The following is a 25325-nucleotide window of genomic DNA, read 5'->3' as shown; positions in this document are numbered from 1 at the left end:
ATTCAGTGTGTATGGGTCAGATTTTGCCTGCATTGTGGAGAGAATGGTTTAATAAACATATTAAACTTAAAAGCTACTTGGTGTAACAGAATGTTGTCAACTTGATCGAGTCATTTTAAATAATTTGGAGGATGTTTTGGAATTTCCCTTTATTGCTCAGAGTGATAAGGCTGTAACCTCTTTTAGCTTGTCACAAAGCATGAGACATTTTCTGAATATGTCTGCTATGAAATTACGTCCATAAACCGAAATATAGTAATTGATTTTGTTATTAGTAGGGCCTGCTGTGTAGTTTTTAACTAGCACAGGTGAATATACTCTTAAAGAAGCCTGGGAATAAATTGATTTGATATTTCATAGATTGGGACAGAATATATTTCAGTGTCTCTAAGCACATATGAGAAGCTACGGTGGCCAACATAGGACAAAGATGTCGTTGCCTGAGAGAGCAGAGAGTGACTAGTACTCTGAGAAGATTGTCCGTTTAGGGCTACTGAAACATGGCAGTGAAAGGGAACCCTGTAAGGGTGTATGTAGATTTAGAAACGGTCCATTTTAAGTTAATAAAAACATAATGGCACATTAGGTATGGTCACCACTGAAAACATAGTTTTATATATATTATATTGCATTTCTGTCAATAGATCCTCATAAATATACTGCACCTTTAAATCATCTTGTAACATTTCAACCCAATCTCGCGGCAAATCGTACATATTTTGCGAGATGGTTATTCATATGAATTTGTACAAATTAGCCACCTCGTACAAATACGTGCGATTTGGCCGTGAGATAGCGTTTGACATTTAGAAGGAATAACTTTGTCATGCCATTATAAAATACCAGTCTAGGTGTTGGAGATTTAGTTTTAATACAAGAGCAGACATTTTCTGCAATTTTTTGAGTTTCTTTCAAACTTTTCAATAGTTTTGGATCATCTGATTCTTCTGGAATCCGTGCCGGAGGATAACAATAAGCTGTTTGAAGCTCATATCATTAGACAGAGAGACAATCTGCAGATGGTAACCTCCAGATTCAAGAGATTTCTGAGAGTAAGTCATCTGTGAAAAGCTAAATCCTTTTTTATATTCTGAGTCTGACATTATAGCTCAACAATGAGGCACACACTCTCTCAGCTTGACTTGGTTACTCTTTAGTGTGGAGATGGAGCTGTCGTGTAGTCGGGGAAAGAATGTAAATCTGAGGGGTTGGTCTGTCTAATGGATCCCAAAATGGATTTATTGTAGTTGCACGAAATTATCCAAAGTGGAGGATCCCAACACATCCTTGACTGGATAAGTTGGGCACAGATTACACACACACACACACACACACACGCACGCACGCACGCACGCACGCACACACACACACACACACACACACACACATCTGTGCCCACATTCTGTGCCCACATTCGAGGACATCAGGTGTTTGAGATTCTTTTCCATCCCAAGCCTTACAAGCACATGGCATCTTTACAGAGGCCTATGCTTGGCTTGAACAGACAACATACATCATTAATATCTGTCATATATTTGATGCTTGAGTCTAAAGCCTTTGGGAATAAATGAATGGTAACCACAATGCCTGCTGACAGGTCTGTGTATACTGTATAGATGTAATTGCTTTAACAACTCCATGCTGCTCTGCAAAAAAATGCTTCAGGCCTCAATCTCTTCTTTTCAGCTTCTTTTCAACAAAGTTAATAGATGAACCACAGAGAGTTTTAGACCAAGTCATAGTCTCGTCCTGGCATTGGCAACTTTGCTGGTTGAAGTAGGGCATTAAAAGAAGCCATTTTAAAGTTAACAGGTAATGACTTTTAAATCATTACCAGAGTCCTTGTGTCAGCACTTGCAAAAGGCTGCATGGCCTATATTTCCCCTTTGTTTAGCGCTAATGAAATTGAGACTTTATTAGACAGTATGTGACCAACATAATGCCCAAACAAATTAGGGTTTAATTTCAAGACAAATGTAATGATTTAGTAATTATTTAATATGTTTAATAAATGTATACTGTATTTATATTTAAAACAAATGTAAGTTAAAAATTAAAAATTAAATGAACTGAGGTCATAACTTTTTTATGTTTAAATAATGCACACTATTTAAAATAATATATATGTTTTTAAACATTTTTATAATGCATAACATTTAAAATATACAATAATATGAAATATACAGTCAAAACAAAATTGATTCAGACATCTTCAACATTTTCTCATATTATCACAGTTTATTTGCTAAAGTTTAGAAAATGGTAATAATATCAGAATTAAACTGTGTCAGAACAAATTGATCTTGATAATGTCAGATAACTTTGATAGAAAGGTATGTAATGGATTACAATCAACCAATCAGCTGTCAGCAGCTGTTAAAGGGGTGGTAGAACACATTCTTTTGAAGGCCTGATTGTGTTTGTGGGGTGCACTGTAACGTGTTCATGCTTCGTTTAAAAAAAAAATGCATTATATTATATATATTTTACCTTTATTCTACACTGCTCCTTGTAAAAACGGTCTGATGGTGTCCGGGTTCTATGAAGCCAGTCCCTCAAAAATATGCAGTGGGCTCAGATGGCCCAGCTGTGTTCCGATTCGCTAACCGCCTAGTTCACGTGTTTGAGGATCGGCAAGTTATCATGAGCTGTGGACGGGTGCTCCCATTACATGTGTTCAACACTGACAGGGAATTGGAGCCTGCTGGATATACAACACAAGATCATCCACTTCATCTGATATATGTAATGTGACATTATGTGAGGGAACATGGTAGAAAATGATTGTGTTAGTTGTTCGGTAAAGTTATCACCGGCTGTGCGCGTCCGACCACCGTTATGTTTAAACACTGACGGAGATGGAGCATGCTAGATTTACAACCTAAGATCATCCACTTCTCCTGATATATGTGACATTTTTTGATTGTGTAATGTAATTTGAAGTGTATAACTAAATTAAAGTTTGTCACTTGCAGTTGATCGCTGAACGTTGTAATGATATGTGATCATACGCTGCAGGGACCAGCCTACAATGTGATCGTACATGTCAACGGGTTAACAAACTGGTTTGCAGAGGCAATCAGCATTGTCATTTGTTTACTTCCTTGCTAAAATGGACAATTTACAATACAAACTATTACAGGAAAACACATCAACAAAAAATAAATCATAGGCTACTTACAGGTTATGGCCCGTAAACAGCTTCTGTTTTTAAAGTTGGAACTGCTCCATCTTTCAGGACAAGCCGTTGTGCAAATCCTGAATTTAACTCGCGACGATTGTGAGCTTTCCTCCGAGAAAATGTACAGCACAGAAAGCGAGATTTATATTTTAAGTTTAACCATTGATCTCTAACTAACTCCCTAGGAAGGCTGAAAAAAGTGGACTTATGTTGTTTATGCTCTAACAGAAACATTACACTCTAGCTAAAGTTAGAAAATTGAAATTGCGTTTTACCACCCCTTTAAATTTAAGTACACTATTAGGCTAGATAATATAAATTTAGCTCAATTACCAAGCAATGGTAATTCTGTTCTGTCTTTGGTGTAAAAGGTTGCATATAGCAATTGAAGAAAAAAACACTTAACATGGTCAGGTCAAAGTGTCTGAATAATTTTGGCCTATATAATGTCAGTCACAGTTTACTTTATTTTGCTATCCTCACTTACATACATGATGAACTATAGTTACTGGCACCCACTAATAAAAAAAAAAATCTGGTGTCTGATTAATTTTTAGTTTGACTGTAGTTCACAAAAAAAAAGACAGTGGATCAAAAGATGCACTTAGGCTCATTCCTGATCCCCTGTAACCTTGTTATAAATCAAGATTATCTTGACCCATTGTGGGTGTTTACTGTTTATTATCCCCTTTAGCTGTACAGTGTCTTGCTGGTAGACAATCCCATGCATCTCTGCAGCATAGAGAGCAGCTTTGCTCTAGAAGACAAGCTCACCGCAGCCTGTAACCTTATATAGGGGTTGAGAGGGTGTAAATGGCAGGGAAAAGGGGCTTATGCAAGCCTTTAAAATGAAAAGTGTGTTGTAAGGGAGGCCTATGTGAAGAAGGAGATCGATGACAATAGATTTTCTTCCCTCCAGCAGAACCTTCTGGGCTGTGGCTGCTGGGATGTCAGCGGGTCTGGTGCATTACTGATGGCTGGTAGACTATAGCCAGCGCTCATACTTCAGAACAAAGAGAGGGAAATGGCTATTTGAGAGAGAGAGAGAGAGAGAGAGAGAGAGAGAGAGAGAGAGAGAGAGAGAGAGAGAGAGAGAGAGAGAGAGAGAGACAGAGAGAGAGAGAGAGAGAGAGAGAGAGAGAGAGAGATTTTGAGTGTGTAACGGAAATGACCTGAATTAACATAATTCATCCAGGTCATTCCCTTTGGCCTCTGGCAGCAGATGACTAATTACTCACCACTACAGCAGACATCATATTCATTTTCTAAAACTGAAGTTAATAAGTACTGAAGTTGCTTTTTCTCAATCTCAGAATGAAAACTCTGTCATCATTTACTCATCCTCTCTAAACAGGCTGTTCTTTTTCTTCAGTGCATCACAAAAGTAGCCTAGAAATCTAGACGCACCCTAGCGGCAGCAAATCTAATCTGCCGCGAGTATCGTCTAGCAACTGTCAATAGAGGTAATGCACGTGACGTCACCGTCAGTGACTGCGATTACGCCCCGCTGAGTGGCAAAAAGACTGAGAGGCAGCATTGGTTTACAGAGTGAATGCAGCGAAAACACACAAAAACAGGCCCGGCTGGCCACGGACACCATGGACATCGCTGTTCCGAGCTTGAGACGGACTTGATAATAGCGTGTCATTTTCTCACTCAAACCACAGCCAACCTGCTGCTGCTTCTGCTTTTAGAGGGAAACACTGCCCATAAATTATTGTCTATGATCTTTAATCCTCCGTAAGAATTCGTAATAATATCATATTTAGCAATAGATCCAGTGTGTATCTGTATTTGCACTCGTCAAATGATTACATTTCCAACGTGTTTTCGCTTCGGTGCGTAATGTAGCCAATCACAGACATGTTTGTAGATTTCTACAACGGAATTGGCCAATCACAGGTGTTGAACTTGGAATCCACTCACCGCTCGAGTGTTTGTCCAGGCGCTGAGTTCATTTAACCCTCTGTAAGTGCAGACTTCGTGAAAATAAGAGATTCGTTGTATAACAGCTTCACTGAGATTGCGTTTATTGAATGCGTGACAGCTTTTAGTGATTATAAAGGGAGCACTCTTTGCGCGCTGTCTGGGCAATATAATTATTATTTATTTTTTATTAATAGGTCTATAATATATTCAGAATTTGAATAAAACTTTTGTTTTCCACTGACCCATCCATTCCAGATTCACTCGAAAAATGTGATGACTGATCAGTTATAAATAATCATGTCGAAATCAGGCTCATAAAAATGTCAGGAAAACACGATTCCTGGCTGCATGTCATTATCCATGGATCACTGAATCTGTGGTAAGTTATAAGGACCACTATATCGAACCCAAACTTTAGTTTAAATTAATAATCGTTTGCTCAACTCGCGTTTTCCTCTATTTACTGCAGTCACGTAGCAGCTCTTCTGCCACTCAGTTCCAGCGGGAAAGTGACGTCGATGCATTCCCTCTATACCTTCTAAGCTGTAAAAACCAAACTCTGGTCAGGCCAATGACATCATGTATAGAGTCGGTGGGCGGGGCTTAACATAATAATGGCCGAGATGAACTTGCGTGCTTCTAGTAAACACAGAAACTGGCAAACGGCGGTCTTTCAAATCAGCTTTGACCGCGACTCTGGAAGACTTGGAGTTAAAGGGGTACTTCGGCACTGGAAAGATGAATCTGTATTTAAACTGGGTCATTAATGTAGTAGAAATGTGAAAATATTTTTGAATTTGGTGCCTTCTAGACTGAGAAAAGATAATAAATAATATAACGATCGAGTTGCCGCGTGAGTCTCACAGCACTAACGCTGCAGGGGTCAGATTACATTTAATGTCACAAATGAGCTGATGAGCTCTCGTGATGAGAGTTGAGGTAATCGCGGCATACATTCACAACACATTTTCAGTTCATGCCTTTGGATGCTTAACCTGATAACCGTCACGAGGACGCACTGAAGGTCTCTTTGTTTAAATTAGCTCAAAATTACTATCAGATGTAAGTAATTACCTTGACAAACTATACATCATTAAAAAGATCTAAGACTAAAGTTTAATTTTTTTACCTCTGTTTTATTCTCAAAGTCTTATACTGACCGTAATGTGTTAATATGTTCCAGGAGTTATGAATATGATCTTGGGCGTCGCTACCTTTTGATTGTAATATGCGCGTCATTTGCTCCCATTCATAAAAAAATCCTCCTTGGTCATCATGAAGACACTCGACAAAACAACTTCCCTCAGGGCTTTTACTTCAAAAGTGTGCAGATGTGGAGAGATATTGATAGATTCTCACACGTTTGAGTCAAATTTCTATACAGAGAAGTATTATTTATTCAATCTTTATCCAAAATCCGCGGATGTATGATTATGAGAGCAGTAGGCTGTGATATGCTGTGTTTTCAATTCATTCTGGCAGCCGGGGGGCGCTGGAAAGCTGTACTACTGAAAATTCACCCCATGGGGAACACATGAAGAACAGACACACCATGTGACATTCAGGAAGTATCTGACATATCCACACCGATCCACACAGCTCCCTGGGATCGTCAGATCGCTATTTTATGCAGATAAACACGTTTTAAGACAATAAACACACAATCGCGGCAATATATGGTTGGTCTGTGTTCTTTATGCCATGTTGGGTGGTTTCATAATAGATGATATTTATAATGCAATGCTATTCCACATAGCTTTTAGCATTGTATATTTTCTGTCAGATTTTTTGACCCGAAGCTATATGAGATCACGTATTGTTATATAAAACACTCTACATATAAAATATAAAGTGATATGAAGCAAGTTTTGAATAAAACATGATTTTAATCGTATAAATTGTTGTTTTGCTGGTGTGCTAAGCTAACATGCTAGCTTGCCCTAGATGCACCTGCCACTGAGTAAATACTTTATTTTTATGAACATTTTCTAAATGTAAAACTACTGAAATGCTTATTTGGACGAAATGCATTCAATAGAGTCTCAGTGAGGGTAAAGTGAGAGGTTTGATTTAGAAATGAGGTTTGAATAGAACAGTTTGAATAGAGAATCGTTAGTAATTATAATGCATACAAAAGAATAATAATTGGAGCCATAACCAGTCCGCAGAAGTGTGAATGCCGGGGAGACAAACTGAATGGGGCAGTTTGCACCTCTAAACAATAGAGGCAATACAGCGACTGAAAGCTGAGAAGACATGGCAATAAACATCAGTTGATATTTCAGCGATATCTCAAAATAAAATCACATGAAACGATCTTGTAAAACGTTTAATAAAATGCAGAGTTTTAGACTGATCATCTTCAGATCTGAAATATAACATGGTCAGACTTGTGGCTTTAGCTGTAGTGCATTTCTAGATTTCTCCAAGGCCCACTTCAATTTTATTTTCATAAAGATATATCATACAAATAAATTTCTAATAACTTTACAAAACTTTGAAGCTTATTATAGCTTTTTTTTATTATAAAAAATATTATCATTTTGACTTTACAGTAAACTGCCAGGTGTCTGCTTTCAAATGAGACCATAATTATGCTTTTAGTGCAAAGGATTCACAAACTGTATTTGTTTTAGTCTGAGTATACATTTCTTAGGATTTTTTCAAAATTTAGAAATCAGCTTAACAGGTTAACTTTCATAGAAATAATTTGAGAAGTTAAAACAATTACATTGCTTAGCATCCGTTTAAATGAATGCCTGCAGCTGCGAGCTGAGCTGTGAGTGCGATCTCCCATCCCCCATGTGCGAGTTGAAAACATGGAAATAGCTCCCTCTGCTGGCTGTAGTCTTTAGCCTCTGGCCAAACAAGGAATTTTTCCAGAAATAAAATTCATAAATCTCTCGTCTCAGGGGGATATGAGGGGGGGAAAGCACAATCATTTGAATATACTCCAGGGTATACAAAGCCATATGCTAATCGCTGAAGTAACCCTTTAAGCTTTTCTCTGAGAAAAGAACAAAGAACGGCACTGAAGTCATTCTTAAGAAGTTAAGATGTGTTCAGAGTTTTGCCGACCGGATACGGCGAAAGTTTAACTAGCTCTGCTTCACCTTCGTTGCTCTGGTTGGTTGTAGCGTTATCCTATCACGTGCAGAGGGAGTTTGAAAGACAACCGTTTATCCCGCCCCTCAGATTGAGCCCTGTCTATGGTGAGTTTCCAGACCAAACATCTTGATGTGGGTCTGGCTTATCAGGCTATTACGAAAGGAGTTATGTGATGTAAGAATCTTCACACAACTCTTTCCTGTACATTTTATAGTAGTGATATGATAGCATTATGTGAAGAAAAAAATGATAATGCTACTGGATGATTGCGTTAAGCCAAAGTCCCTTTTCCCTTTTTTGTTCAATTGATGGCCATATTTGCAATTTTTGACATCCAAGACCAATCATTTCTGTTTGAATGGGGAAATCCTGAAATCTCAAAAACTGTTATCTACTGTCAGCACCTTTATTTAGAAGGACCATATTTAGTCATGCACTTCCTCTCAATAATCAAATCATCTAGTAATAAGAACTGAGTTTAGGAAAACTTCCATCAAATATGCCGCCACCTCGGATTTGAATTTTCTCCAGACTGAGATGAAGCTAAAAGAGTTTGGGAAAATTGTATATGATAACTGTGTGCATGTTTTATGTTTATATTTAACTTTGATGAATTGTGTATGCAAACTCAGCTGCCTATCTTGGCCAGGAGACTCCTGCAAAATAGATTTTAATCTAGATTAAAAAAAACAAAAAACATTTTTTACAGTTTTTTCCTGGTTACGTAAAAGTAATACATCTAGGTATTTTTAGTCTTTGGTTCAATTTGAGAACCAAATTTGTTCTCTTTAGTTGGTTCACAAATTGGACTGAACAATTTGTTCATGATAATAAATGATTTGACATAATTTGAGTCCTCACACAAATATATTGAATGTGTTCAGAATATGGCACGCAATTTTCTTTTTTCTTAAATATGTATCAATATTTTTATAAAAACATGATGAAATGATGAAATGATGGTGGAATAAAAATTTTAGGTGGAAAAATGTCCACTTGCTATTAGTGATTTTAGCCATTTTGCCAAGTTTCAACAATTTTGTTAGGATGCAAAACATAATGGTTTAATAATGAGTCATATCGGGCAAAAAGCATTTTTAGTTTGTGGTATTGAAAAAAATTACTTTTATTTTCTGTACAATTTACCTCGGCTTCTAATTGGTGAATATATACCCCATGATATGTGCAATGTTATGGGACGCTAGTCAGATGCATTTTATGTGATCTACAGTAGAATCTCCTTCAAAAGAATCCCTATCGAATTCTCTTTCTGGGATCCGAATGTGTTTCAGCACCACAGACAGCAGCAAATCCTCTCGCTGTGAGGCAGAGTTTGCGAACGCTATGCTTGACGTTCATGAATAATCATCATATTAATCCAAACAAGGTTTAGTAGGTCTCTTAATTTCAGCAGAAGTCACCTGGAGCTTTGGGGAGATTATTGATGACACTGAAAACTATTCTCTTTCTTGTCATGCAAAGCAAAGAGAGCTATACAACTGCTTTCAGATAGTTTCACTAGCAAGACTCTGTCATCATTGAAACTGTAACAGCAGGGTTTGAAACAAACAGGAAGATGAACAAGAAGTACAAAGATTGTAGAGTCTGTCAGGATTGGAAACAGTGTTTTCCACAAGGCAAAATATGACACTTGATGAACAGATGTCAAAAGGGCTTGTAATAAAGTTCTGTATATGAATTCATGCATTAGATCTACTGCAGAAACCTCTCTGATGCTTTCTGACATTGTTAGTTTCTAAAGGCCACATAGGATAAAGTAAACTTGGTAAAGCCTATAGTTTGATGAAAGGTGTATCTACTGCCTGGTTTCAATGCTATAGCCTTTGCCAAGAAGCACAGCTTGTTTTCCTCCTCTCCTTGAAAAACTATCTCCTCCCATGGGAGCCTGAGTCAGACAGTAGTCACTCTTCACTCCAAGTGCAGCACTACTTTGAAGACATAAATAGGCTATGTGTTTACCTCTACCTGCAGCAGTGAGCCGATGCACAGCGATCTATGGTGCTAGTTGTTAAAATTCAATTCGTTTTAGAGACATGAATTTTGATCTCTTCAAAAGTGGCAGGATTTCATAGAACACTACACTGTTAAAGCGCCCATATTTTGCTATTTTAAAGTTTCCTAATTTTGTTTTGGATGTCTCCGACAACAGGTTTACATGCATCAAAGCTAAAAAACCTGTTTCATTTTCTCAATATACATTGCACATCACCACAATGTTCAATGATTCTCAAACGACTCAATGGATGAATCAGTCTCCCTAGATCCCTCCTTTCCACGAGCCTGCCGTGCTCTGACTTGTAAGACGACATAGTCTGTTGTGATTTGTATAACGCGTACAGCGCGTATTTCGAAAATAAACGCCCATATTATTATAACTTAACGCCAGCTCCGTTCAGGAGGCTTCTTCCTAAAGCTCAGCCATAGTACACACTGTAAAGACAGTAATGATGACATTGATCTTTTACATCAATCCCAGCGCGAGTCTGAATTGATGATGAAACATTGGAAGAACTCATTTTTCAACCTGAACCTTGAGCAGGACGTTTTGTGTTACATTATGAGATGTTTCAACTGTAATTCCTCAGCATCAGCATTAAAAAGTGTATGTCCATAAACAAACCTGTGTGTGTATGTGTGTTTGTGCGTGTCTAATGTTTTGCAGTGCACATGTGGGAACTGTATCAATAACAGTGCATATGTTAGCCCAGCTGATGTAAACATTAACTTTCACAAAACAAATCTTGCTCCATCCTTTATCTTTACTTAGTATTAAGAATGACAGACAATCTGCATTAATAGACACTCTCTATTAGTATAAATAGACACTCTCTAATAGTATTTCAGTAAGACCGTAATAACGTGAGCTAGCCAGATACTTATACAATACTTAGACAATTAACACATTGAAGAGCACAGCATCTTCTTGACATGATGTCATACAGTCAGACAACGAACACAGTCAGTCACAGGCGATCCACACTCTAAAGAAGGGGGCACACGGTAATGCAATGCTGCTTGCTAACCATCGGCAACAGGAAAAAGAGCAGCAGAAGAAGAGCCGATCTACACAGTAAAAAAAATTCACAGCCTGAAATTTAAGTACATTCGACTTAGATGTTTAAGATATTTCAACTTAGATTATGTTAAACTGACTTTGAAAAATGAGTTGCATTTTGTGTAACTTAACATTTCTTAACTTATTTTGATGAGTTTAAACAATGTAAAAACACATGTGGTCATAACTTATTGAACATATAATGTTTTACAGTGTATACACCAACCCAAAAGAAATGTTTATATTTAATATCTTGATCAGAAGGCACATAAGAGCTTCCTAGGAGTTTAGATTCATTTTTCTTCAAATTCTTTTTAGATTCAAGCTTCGCTAGCTTCAAGGAAACGACAAAAAAAAAAAACCCATCCTGTTTTTCTTTATTTTACAAAATCACAGTGTTTTATTTTTGTTGTGAGTGTCACAAATACAATTTGGTCATTTACAGTTTTGAATGATGTCTTTATTATCTCTATCTGTAAATAATGGAGTATTTTAAGTTGTTTTCACTGTTATAATAAGACAAAATCATTTGGCATTGTGCTGATTTGTGTCATGAAAGTCTCACTACAGTCCAGTGATGAAATATGCATTTCCTGGAAAGTGAAGCTTAGGTGCTGCTTCACTCGCTGTATTTTTGTAGAATGCCTGTACACTATGGAAGCTCTACTGTACCAACTAGGGGACTAAATGCCGCTAGGTTGAACAAACTGTAATTTGCGCTACTATCTGTTCAAAATAAATGAAAAGAAAACTAGCATTGGGGATTTGTTGCTTTTTCCTTTTGTACCAAACTTGTATCAAACCGTGACCCCAAAACCGAGGTACCTACCGAACCGTGACTTCTACTGTTAAACCCCTAGTGAATAATTCATTTTCGGTCAGTATGTCACACAAAGCTATCATATTGTCACGTCTGGAACAAAGGAAAACTAGTGCTATAGTGATGTTAGGTTCTTGAATCGTTCTTTTGAGCCGGTTGACCATCGAACTGAATCAAACTTTAGAAGCACGTCCGACTGAAAAAGGACCAATTGAGGCGGTTCAAAAATCTGTCGAAGTTTGCAGAGGATTACTGAGGCGAGGCTGATTGAGTTGACAACGCTAGTCTGAGGGACGTAGACTACTGGAAATATGCTTTTTATGATGACTACTGTTATTAAATAACATTTTATTAAAACCATACATTTTACTGTAATTTATTATGCATGCAGATTATTGTAAAGCAAAATGTATACATTTATAAGACTGGTTTATTCTTTCTATATAGCTACTTTAGACATGTATCATGTCCGCGTTTGTTGATCAGTGCCTGTAATGTGTACTGTAGTTGTAGCAATTTTCAGTTGAATCTGACGCGAAGGATAAATTAACAGAACACAACACAAACACCATTAAGTGAATGAAAGGCAATAATCAGAAAATGCACTCACACAAATAATTACTTGATTGTTTCAATATGCACTTATACAGATTATTACTTTATTTGAATGTTCCCTTTATATGAACACAGAGAAATGTATTAAAAAGCATAAAAGAAATGCATAGTGACATCACTGCATGATGAGGTCAGGAACCTATGAATTGGCTTTCTGAACCAGGTCATCAAGCCGAACTGTCCGAGAAGAACCGGTTTGCGGAAATGAATCAGACTTTGCATCACTAGTGCAAGGACTTAAGTGCAGAGAAATTATAATTTATTATAAAATAAAACAAACGCAAAACAAAAACCCACAAGGGGGGGGGGGGGGGGAAACACATAATCAGAACTGTAACATAACTCAAAACCATACCAACAGGGAACTCACAGGGACCCGGGAGACATAATCCAACAAAGACTGACAAACACAAGGAGCTTATAAAGGGAAGAAATCAAGAGAGAACAGGTGGGAGAAATCAAACGCTAATCAGATAAGGGGGAGGGATCAGACAATAGGCTTGTTCGACTTCCCCTAGCGATGCGCAGACCGATCGGCGGCTGACTTGAAGCAGTGCATGCCGGTTAGAAATTTTGTCCGACTTGAGACAGCGCCGACGGCACGTGACTGTGACGTATGTCAACAAAGTACCGCGAGAGCGATTCGAGAGCAGGCGGCTGATGCAGCCGGTGCAGATTCTCAAGGGTGGCTGCAGGAGGCTGCTCGAGCTCTGATGACGACACAGCTGATCCACGATTGGCCGGATTCACCGCATGACAGTGAACACGTGTGTTTCGTGTTTATTCTAAAACCTTATGTTACACTAATGCTCACAAATAATTTATTTATAACAGTAAAACCTCTTTTCATGTAGTCGCGACGTTATATTGTCATGTTTATCAAACTAAAACTGATAAAAACCGTTGACACCACTTTACTGATAGTGTGGTTTATATGTTGAACCTTTAATCTTGTCCAAACAGATGCTTTATTAAGCAGTATATAAAGTATTGGATGAAAATATCATTTGAAACATCTGTGTATTTGAGAAATATTGCATTTATTTAACTTTAGATGTGATTAAGTTTGCAAACACAGCTCAAGCGTCACCACGGGAAGTAGAAAGTGTCCGACTTCACGTCTCCGTTTGCAGCTCCTCCCCGCCTGCACTCGGCTACTCTCGCCGATCGCATGCATCCAGCCGCAGCCGATGTCGAACACACCTAATGACTGCTTTCGAAAACCTATAGGCACCTGACTCATTGCCTCATCAGACAATAGGCTTGTTCGACTTCACCTAGCGATGCGCAGACCGATCGGCGGCTGACTTAAAGCAGTGCATGCCGGTTAGAAATTTTGTCCGACTTGAGACAGCGCCGACAGCACGTGACTGTTACGTATGTCAACAAAGTACCGCGAGAGCGATTCGAGAGCAGCCGGCTGATGCAGCCGCTGCAGATTAGGCTTGTTTGAGATGAGCAAAATCTGCGCAGAATCGATCACCGGTGATCAGCGCGAGATGCATGCCGGTTAGAAATGTGTCCGAGGGCGGCCCGCCTTGCTCTGATGTCATGCCGACGTATGTCAAAAATCTCTCGCGATGGCGAGGCGGATGTGTCGGATTCTGCAGTCGAGCGCAGTTGCTCTCCACCGACTGCGCGGAGCAAAAGCATGATGGGAAACGACTTGCTGACGACACAGCTTAATGCTCATTGGTTTAAATAACCGTGATGCAAGGTTGTTTTTTAATATATTTGAATTTAAAACTCTGGTATCATGTTTTTATGTGTATAAATTATGTGTGCATATTCTCAAACTCTCGGACAGTGCGGTCTTTCTGTGGGTTATGTGATTGTTGTCATATTAATAAAAATATATAAAACATGTGTGTAATTAAAGTAAAAATGCTTGATAAGCAGGCCTTTCGAAAGGAAATAAATAACAAAAACTTTGGGTGCCTTGTTCATAATATTTATTTTCATATAAAAGCAACAGAACTTAAATTACATCCAGTTTATCAGCAACAGAGCGCACAAGTGTGAATCCCGCGATATCTGCAACTGATCTCGCAGGTGTCTGATCCACTACGAGAAGAGAGAACTCATCTCACACACACACACCTGCTCTCGCTGGTGTCTGATCCACTACGAGAAGAGAATTGTCCGGCTTGCCTGCACTTTTTTCACTCCTCCCCTCACTGCAGCCGCCTAGTCTCGCCTTTATTTCAGGCGAGGCAAGGCGCATCTCAAACAAGCCTATTCTCAAGGGGGACTGCAGGAGGATGCACAAGCTCTGATGACGACACAGCTGATCCACGATTGGCCGATTCGCCGTATGACAGAGATCACGTGCGTTTCGTGTTTATTCTGAAAACTTATGTCACGCTAATGCTCACAAATCATTTATTTATAACAGTAAAACCTCTTTTCATGTAGTCGCGATGTTATATTGTCATGTTTATCAAACTAAAACTGATAAAAACCGTTGACACCACTTTATTGATAGTGTGGTTTATATGTTGAACCTTTAATCTTGTCCAAACAGACGCTTTATTAAGCAGTATATAAAGTATTGGATGAAAATATCATTTGAAACATCTGTGTATTTGAGAAATATTGCATTTATTTAACTTCAGCTGTGATAAAGTTTGCAAACACAGCTCAAGCGTCACCACGGGAAGCAGAAAGTGTCCGGCTTCACGTCTCCGTTTGCAGCTCCTCCCCGCCTGCACTCGGCTACTCTCGCCGATCGCATGCATCCAGCCGCAGCCGATGTCGAACACACCTAAAGACTCTGCAGGCAGCCTTTTGTGCATGAAGACACCTTACAAAACTAATTTCGGACAGCCTTCTAAGGCAGTGTAACAGTTTAATGATCTACATCTAAATAGAGAGAGCTCTGGTGATAACTTAACACATATTTAATTACTACAGTAGTGATTTCTCGCTAGAAATGATATCAGAAGTGGAATATGTTGGTAAAAAAACGTACATTTACACACAAACTGACCCGCAAATGCAACTTCTGGACGCCATCTTTTTTTCCAGCTCAACTGTCACTGAATGGAAAGCACAGGATTGTGGGATATCAAAGGCAGTGAAGGACACGTGTGCTGCCTTCAAAAATCGATCAGATGAAGGTCTCTCAGGGGACAGGAATTGAAGCAAACATTAGATTCGGATGTGGCTCGATGCCTTCCTGCCTTCAAATGTGTCCTCCGAAGGCAGCTTTTTGCATCCTGCTCAACATAACAAAACCCACATGTGCACACAAGACAGGACAGGCATGTGACACATATGACTTCAAGAGACTTGGAATAGGGTACACGTCATATGGACGCTTTTAGAAGTGCTTTTTGAAGCCTGACCACACCACTCCTCATTCACTTTCATTGTGTAGTCAGAATATTCTTTAAAAATCACCCTTTGTGTTCCAAAATATTTTTTAAAATAAAAGTTATACAGGATCAGAACAACATGAGGGTGGCTCAGCCAGCAATTTTGGTAAAGAAAGGTGTTTATTGCTGCTTGCTTTTGCTATTTTCAGTTGGGCTATTAAGGCTTTTGGGCAGAGCCAGGCATGTCATGGTGTCTTGACAAGAACCATTCCCCCCTTTAATCAAAGGCTATGATGGATGAATGGCAAGAACATCTCTCAGCTCACCTATCCTGTCCTCCTTTTCATCCTCCTTGTGGTCTTTCTAAGGCAGCCTCCCCGATGGAGCCATTATGCTGACATCAGTGCCTACTTTCTGTCCTTCTGTGCTAATAATACAGGTCTGCAGGGGTGGAGAGGGGATTTTAACCACACTGCTCTGTCGGCATGCAGCACGGCCACTGCCATTTGACAGGATTTGGCTGGAAAATTAGACCCTCCTTCCATCCCAGATGGCCGCTTTTATCAAAATGGCTTTGAGGGTACAGCTTTGTAAGGGAGAGACGGAAAAAGATGCTGACAGAAGTCAGAAAAAGTGTCTATAAGTGTTAAAGGGATAGTTCACTCAAAAATTGATATTTGATTGTTAATTGGCTCACCGTCTTCGTCATTCCAAACCTTTTTGCGTTGTGATTATGGATCCATAATTATATATTTTAAATATTCACCAGTCAGTTAGATTTTAATATTTCTGTTCAGAAAGGATGCATTCAATTGATCAAAGGTGGTAGTAAGACATTTGTAATGTTACAAAAGATTTCCGTTTTAAATAAATGCTGTTAATTTAAACGTTCTATTCATCAAAGGTTTACGCAAAAATAGGAAGCAGACTGTCTTCAACAATAATAAGTAATAGTAATAAGTGTTTCTTAAAGGGTTACTTCAGCGATTAGCATATGGCTTTGTAGAAACCCTGGAGTATATTCAAATGATTGTGCTTTCCCCCCTCATATCCCCCTGAGACAAGAGAGATTTATGCATTTTATTTCTGGAAAAATTCCTTCCGTGACGACAATTGCATCATCTTTGGAATGTTTGGCCAGAGGCTAAAGACTACAGCCAGCAGAGAGAGCCATTTCCACATGTTTTCAACTCGCACGGGGGATGGGAGATCACACTCACAGCACAGCTTGCAGCTGCAGGCATTCATTTAAACGGATGCTAATTCATTTCTATGAAAGTTAAGCTTCCAAAGGCATGAACTGAAAACGCGCCAGACTGAACACGCGTTGTGAGTGTATGCCACGAATGTGGTCACGATTTCCTCAGCTCTCATCACTCATCAGCTCATTTATGACGTTAAATGTAATCTGACTCCTAATCTGAGTTAGTGCTGTGAGACTCACGTGGCAACTCGATCGTTATATTGAACAGACACGTTCAGTATTTAATTGTAGTGTCTGTTCTCTAACTCAGTCACTGTAATCCAGTAGCGGTGGCTTTGGGAATGGCCTCACAGGGCAGCGAAGCATTCTGGGAATTGTTGTCTTTCATCCCCATGAGACAAAAATACATTTTCTGTCTTTTCTCAGTCTAGAAGGCACAAAATTCAAAAATAATTTCACATTTCTACTACATTAATGACCCAGTTTAAATACAGATTCATCTTTCCAGTGCCGAAGTACCCCTTTAAGCAGCTAATCAGCATATTAGAATGATTTCTGAATGACCATGTATGCAACACTGAAGGCTGGTGTAATAGTTGAATTCAGGATCCAAAGAATAAATTGCATTTAATGTTATATTATATAAAATGCATTAATATAAAATTATATTAAGCTATTTTAAATTGTAATATTTCACAATAATACAGTTTATACTTTATATTTTTACTGTATTTAAATGAGCAGTATCAACTGTCTGGAAAAATGGTGTGTTCCTCAGAAGAAAAAAACAGTCAATGAGTCAATGATGACAGAATTTTCATTTTTGGCTGAAGTATTTTGTCAAAATGCGGAGAAAGTGTGCACATATTTCCGCTTCGTCTCAGTCTTTCCATCTGTCCATAGAGCTGAATCCTCTTACTATACTTATCACTGTGGATTTACCAGTAGCTGTTGAACTGCATTTGAAAGAGCAGCATCTGTCAAAAAGATGTGCAACTCCTCGTCATTCATTTTCCTATTTCCCTCAACAACTAATGCTATATGAATCATTAGCCATAAGCCTCAAAGTCTTTAATACATTGGGTGCTCTCTGTTGGTTAAATAAAGATGTTCTCGTCTTTCTCAGTTGATTATAGCTTATGGGAATTTTCTCCTTATTGTGTTTGGTGCAGGTGCAGAAAATAGGGTGGGACGGCGTCACTTCACATCAGATCTGATTTTTGTTTGTCTCAGTCCATCTGGAAGACACATGTCCCTTAGGAAATAGACAAATTTATAGGACACTTCTACAATTAGGTGTACAAATTACTGCCAAAGTCACCTAAGTCTGTGGGGGACATGTGAGGTGTCATTATCAGTCTCATCTAATGGAAAACATCTGCTTGTGTAGAAGCACCCCCACAGGAGAATGAGTTACACTGTCAGACGGAGAGTCTGCACTGCATCACTTGTCTCGGATGGGACGTCCCTGTTTCTCCTCCCCCCCTCCTCAGAATGTGCCAGAGCAGTGGCGCTGTTGATTGAATCACTCTCTTTGTGAGCTGGTGCTCAGTAATCATGGCACGCAAATACACTCTCGGCTCCAAACAGAGTCGAAGTGTGAGACATGCCTGAAAACTAGCTTGTTTCCCTTCAAACACTAGACGGTGACATGCGTCAATCAAACTTGCAGATGTCTTTTTTCACTTATGATGTGACCATTTACTGGAAATCATAGTGAGTCTATCAGCAGACACCATTATCTGCATATGTGTTTTTTTAATACAATGTGTTAGACTTATTCAGTTGTCATTTTACAGCTAGAGTTCTCACATCAGAAACAATATTAATCATACTATTTTATCAACAACATGCCTAATGTTCTTTGAGGACAGGTGAGGATAGTGTGGAGTGTTCTGTGTGTGCAGTCGTCATGTTCTCATTCATCTCTTTGTTTTTCTCTTCTAGTTTTGTGCCTGAGAGATATTCTTCACCCTACAACAATCGGTAAGTGTCTCTTAAAATGAGAATGCTCTCTGTGCAAACAGCAATCATGGCAGACGAATTGCTCCCTTGTTTTGAGCATCATATTCAGGCCTTTTGTTTTAGTGCTTTCCTGCCCTGAATTAGATGGAATTGTTTTCAAACATAAAATGTTATGGTAGGCGAAGTTTGTGAAATTCTGTGAAATTACAAGAAGTAAAACTGATTTAAAAGAAATTCAACAGATAGTGCCATGTGAAATGAAGTGTACTTCTACTCTTGTCCATAGATTTGTTAAGTAAGGGATAATGTACACCCAGCCGGTTGAGCCTCCTTAGTCTGACCCCACCCAACGTTGCCTCGAGGAAACCAGTACAGATCTCCTTTTGACTTTGTCAAGCCATCACTCAAAAATCACTCAAAAAATTAAGTTGATTAATTGGAATTTAAAGGGGTAGTACTTAAAGATGAATCTGTATTTAAACTGGGCCATTAGTAGGTCCCATAGGTCTACATTAGTAGTAGAAATGTGAAATTATTTTTTAATTTGGTGCCTTCTAGGCTGAGAAAAGCCTAGACTCCAGGGTTTCTACTGATACAAAGCCATATGCCATTCGCTGAAGTAACCCTTTAAAAAGCATTCTCGGTTCAGTTCTGAGTAGCGTACAACCATTGATAACACTAATCTGTTGTGTGCATTTAACTTCATTCTCTCTTTATGACAAAAGTATCCAACCGCTTGCCATTGACATGCCTGGCCTTGTGCCATAATAATAAAGTGTGATGATGCGATAAGAGCTGTGGGGGAGGGGCCAGCACATGACATGCCGGCGATGGGGTTGGTGTAGGGTTGCGGTATCGCGGGAAATGTCTTTGAAGATGTGATGGGGAGGAAGGATCACACAACGGTACGGTTGCCCAAACACCTCATTACATCGATCATCTCTTTTTACAAGAATATTTCATGAGGATATGTGAAGGAAAAACTCATTCATTTAGCACTGTAGCTTTTTTTCAAAGGGTAGGACTATGAGTGCTTTAGGAAAAGGGCAGTGATGGAGACCTGTACTGGTTTACTCGAGGCAGCGTTGGGCGGGGTCAGACTGAGGAGGCTCTTTGTGAAGACAGAAGAGGACTGAGTATTCTGTTGTGTCTCTTTTTCTGTCTGTCAACGTGGGGTAATCGCAGAGGCTCGATGGATGTTTTCTGAGCAAAGACAAATCAGTCTTGTTGGGTTGGAGGGGGAAGGGGACAGAGATGTGCGTTTAGAAAGACATGAGACATGAATTTTAATTTTTATGGCAACAATTTATCTAAATCTAGTTGTAGTTTAGAGAAGTTTTATACAATGACTATTTAAGTTATCTTGTTTTTGATGATCATTTATGTTTTCAGTGTTTATTTTAAAGAGTATTTTTTGTTGTATATATACCACAATGATTTAAGTTTTTAATTATAATTGTTGATCTATTATTATTAATATGCTCTAGTTTGTTGTTGTCTCTCTAGTGATCCTGATTGTACTTGTGCCATATAAATATTGTTTTAGTTTTCTAAGAATATTTATGTCTGTTTAGAAGAAAACCAGAAAAACGCTGTGTTGATGTTTTGTTGGTTTGGATTTTGTTTCATGATGTTCATATCTTTTCATTTGTATTATTTGTCTTATCTATTGTTTTATTTGCCATAGTCATGTTTCCTGCTTCCTGTCAGTCATGTTATTCCTTGTTCCCCTCATGTGATTCCCCTCATGTGCTTCCATTGTTCATGTGTCTTGTTTAGATCTCATTGGTTAATTGTTGATTATTCACAGGTGTGTTTTGTTAGTCTTTGTGTGTATATAGCCCTCATGTTTCCATTGTCTTTGGTCTAGCTTTCAGTAATATAGTCCACTGAAGTAAGTTGTAGTACTGGTATTTATACAAACATGAACGGAAACAAGTTAAACAAAGACTTGGCTTGACTTGATACATTGACATGAAATAAAACTAAGGCAAAATAACAAATTAAAAGACATGAAAACATGAACCAAACCCAAACCAGAGTGACAGAATACATTACCATAGCAAAAATAAATGTTGTGTTTATTTTTCATCTCAGTTTTTTGTGTTTATTTAAAATAGTACAAATCATATATTATTTTAACATATATGTTATTTAACAGTTGATGTAGTTCCTTAATGATAATCTCACCAACAGAAGACATGAGCCAGGGTTAAATCACAGTTGCGCAGGTGAGGTGTGTTGTAACACTGCGTTACAATGTGCCCCTATTAGAAATATGCTATATATTCTGTCTTTTTGTTGTTGTTGAGAGAAACCATGAGAAAAAGGTGAATAATGACTAAGAGTCAATGTTCAGAAATTATTCATTAGTATTATTATTATATTTTTAAACTATGTTGAATAAACGTGTTTAGCGATTTGTTTATTGTCAAACTAAATAATTAATATATTTAAAGGAGTAGGCCTACACCAGCGCTGGGAAGATGAATCTGTATTTAATCTGGGTCATTAATGTAGTAGAAATGTGAAATTATTTTTTAATCTGGTTCTAGACTGAGAAAAGACAGAAAATGTATTTTTGGTTCATGGGGATGAAAGACATCAATTCCCAGAATGCTTCGCTGCCCTTTGAGGCCATTACTGAATCACTAATCACTTTCCCACCGCGACCGCGATCACCTTCATAAAATCAGTTCAGTTAGGCTACGTCTACACTAATCCAGATAAATTTAAAAACAGAGTTTTCGTCTAAAAATGGTCCGCGTCCACACTATCATTTTCAATCGTTTTCCAAAAAATTTTCATCTACACATCTGTACTGCGCATGAGCAAATCCAAGATGCTTCGACTTGCGTCATTTCCGCTACTTGTTTATTTACTCTTTGAAATTTTGCGGCAATGTTGGGAAAATGATATTTTTAACAGTATGTACAAACTGACATTAATATTTAACAAGGCTGTCAAAACAGAAAGCATACAAAACAACTGCTGTACAACTACAATTCGTCGTTCACCATCTTGGCTGAATTGGTCATATGACTGCATCACATGGCTAAAAATGCGTCATCGTATTAAAAAGCCTCCGTTTTCACAGTCCACACTACGGTGTGAAGACGGCGTTTTCAAATGTATCCGCTTTGGGAGAGCGTTTTCAAAACGATACGTTTTCATTGACTTAAAACGCTGTCTCAGTGTGGACGGAAGGCCAAAACGGAGAGAAAAATATACGTTTTCAAATGAAAACGTATTAGTGTGGACATGGCCTTAGAGAACAGACAATACAATTAAAAACTGAACATGTGTGTTCAATATGTGATTTAGCCGTTGAGGGAGTCTCACAGCCCAAAACGCTGCAGGAGTCACATTGGCAGTCATGGATGAGCTTGTGATGAGACCTGAGGTAAACGCGACGGCACTCGCGGCATAGATTCACAGCGCATGTTCAATCTGCTACGTTTTCAGTTCATGCCTTTGAAAGCTTACCTTTCATATGAATTAGTTTGAGAAGATTCTTGAAAATTCTGCTAATCGCTGAAGTAACCCTTTAATAACATTTTAAGCTGTCATTTAGTCATGTTACAATGTGCCCCTCACAACCTAAACGAATGGAAGTGAAATGGGGCATGTTGTCACATTTCACTTCCATTCTTTTAGGTTAAATCAAGAAAAAGTATACACTGTATTAATGAAACAAAACCACATAATAGTAGTAGACGTGGGAAATAAATGTGTGAAAAAAATAAATACTCTGAAAGTCAAAAAGCATTTGATTGTGACCCGCTCTCTTCTATACCCCTGTTCCTAGTTCATTTTGTTAGGGCATAATCGAGTGAGGAAGCTCAGTTGTGAACTCAGTAAAACTCTGTGAATATTTTGACTGACGCATTGAAAGGGTCTAGTTCATAAGAGTAATTTTTGCGAAATACAATCAGGATCACGGACATCATGGAAACACTGGTGTGGACTCTGATGATTTGATGGTATCTGATGAATTGGCTTTTTGTTGTACTTTTTTTCTTCTTCTGTTGGAGCAGTAAGTGTTTCTCTCAGACGGCATTTCCTCATGATATATTAGTGTTAATGTTTTGCAGAACGCTGATTCTGTTGCTTTACGCTGTATTTCTCTAGCCTTGTACTTTATTCAGAGCACAGCATCAGTGGGGGAAATGTAGCATTTGATCAAATGTGTTACTGCCCTTGGTCTTACAAATCAAGCAATAATGGAAGAATTTGCATACAGATGGAGAAAAAATATAAAACGTGCTGGTGTGTCCTGCTGTGCTGCCACGTGCCCTTTCTGGCATATTTTCTGATGGATAGAATTTGAAAATGGAGCCATGCAGGCTGCCCTCCTTCGAAGACTTTCATTGAAAAATGACTATACTGTAAAAGTGTTTCAGTAGCAGATTAGTGTTCTATATTTATTTAAAATTGGGGAGGGAACTTTCCTAATGGAATGGTTTTGTGTATTGAAGTTCTGTTTCCATTTTCTTGTCTTGGTTGTTGTTCTCAGGCGTGCCTTGTTTAGTCATGATGTGCTGTGTTTAAGTTCTCCTGGAAAGTTATGAGTTTGGAAATCGTAGTAATGACAAGATGTGCATTGATGTGCTTGCAATACAAGATGATTTCATTTGGAATAAAATGGATTCGCTGGACAATCTCCCTTTTTCACTTCCAGGCAGCAAGCTTTTCAAGCACTAATGCAAAATAATGAAGAGCAAATATGTGCTTTATGTATTTTATAACTCTCGAGGTGCCACAGAGCCAAGAAAATGAGAAGGGAAGAAACACTATTTGGAGTAGTATTTTCTGGCATTATTTCTATTCTTCACTTCCTTGGATACTGTTGCAACACAGAAAAGCTTCATAGAACATCATGGGCCAGATTTACTAACAGCTTGCACCAGCGCAAAAGCCTCTTTTGGTGTTAAAAAATTACTGTCAGGATTTACTGAAGGCATGCAGTGAAAAATTAGCGCTGAAAAGGCATGGACAGGACAATTTTTGCAGCTGAACTTATTGCATATGCATTTGTAGGCGTGTCCCTTTCAGATGCAAAATGTATAGGATGAAAGTATTTAAATGAACCACACAATGTGATTTACTAAGGTTTGCACTTGTCAATTTACGGGTTTTTGTGCCATTATTTACTATTATTTAAAAAACATGTCTTAAACACTAACACTTTGATACTAACTAATAGATTATATTGGTCATTATGGAAATGGTCCGGCTGCTTCTGCTTCTTTTTAATTTAAGCATTGTCAGTAGATCAGAACTTTCCACTCTCATCTGCGCTTTTTTTGGAATTGCGCTTGCATGCTAATTTGCCCTGTTTATTGGAAATAAACTAGATTTTTTTGTGAGCTGTGTGATTTTCTGTTAAATGTTCTCATAAACAGGAAATCTATGATTATAAATCATTCTTAAGTGGCTTGGAACAGCTAAAGCATTTTTATGTGCTGTTTTTCTGACTGTGCAGAAATGTTTAACTGTGGTGACTTTTACTTACATTTATTTGAATATTCTTGTATCTTCTCTGGATATCTTGAGACAGTGACTCTGAAGGTGTGTTTTTGGATAATGTACATGAAGGCTAATTGCATAAAAAATTAAAAATATAGACCACACTTTGCATATTTTCTAATACAAGTCTGACAAAATGGTAGACGGCAACAGTTGCTAAGGTAGGATTGGTCAGTTTGGGTTTAAAGAAAGTATTGATTTTCCCACTGGTAATTGTGTGCTCAACTCGTAAATGCAATCCTTCTGACATGACTGAAATCACCAAATGGCCCTGGTGATTTATTCTCTTCATTCTCAGTCGTTGCTTCCTGTCTTGTTATCTTTATCCTTCATGTTTTCCTTGTTCTTTGTCAGTTTTTTTCCTATTTAGGCTGCATTAGATTCCGCAAAACTATATTATCTTTTGTAAATAATAAAACAGCGTAGAACTCTTGCTGATGAGAGTTAACCTTAGACCTATATGTGCTGCTGTTGTTATTGGATTACATTATATTAACTAAATAAATGAAATGAAAACATCTTCCTATCCTTATGAAACATCTGTTCAACACGGCCTATTATAACCGGTGCAAACTGGTTGT

The 25325-nt window shown here is 38.3% G+C and overlaps 1 protein-coding gene across 5 annotated transcripts in view; it reads left to right on the top strand.

The window, feature by feature from the left end:
• The window catches only part of apba2b (amyloid beta (A4) precursor protein-binding, family A, member 2b), a 122700-nt gene that overhangs the window by 30076 nt on the left and 67299 nt on the right, over positions 1–25325 (top strand). For 4 of the 5 annotated variants that reach the window (XM_067441687.1, XM_067441677.1, XM_067441649.1 and 1 more), the window contains exon 2: positions 19198–19236. The gene's annotated coding sequence lies outside the window, so the exon portion shown is untranslated. Of the gene's footprint in view, positions 1–18877; positions 18967–19197; positions 19237–25325 lie in introns of those variants that run through there. The other variant, XM_067441668.1, reaches the window with a different exon arrangement.

The sequence above is a fragment of the Pseudorasbora parva genome, chromosome 1, assembly GCF_024679245.1.
Source record: "Pseudorasbora parva isolate DD20220531a chromosome 1, ASM2467924v1, whole genome shotgun sequence".
Taxonomy (NCBI): Eukaryota; Metazoa; Chordata; class Actinopteri; order Cypriniformes; family Gobionidae; genus Pseudorasbora; species Pseudorasbora parva.
Note: the sequence above shows the minus strand (reverse complement) of the source record. Positions and strands in the feature narration are given on the sequence as shown.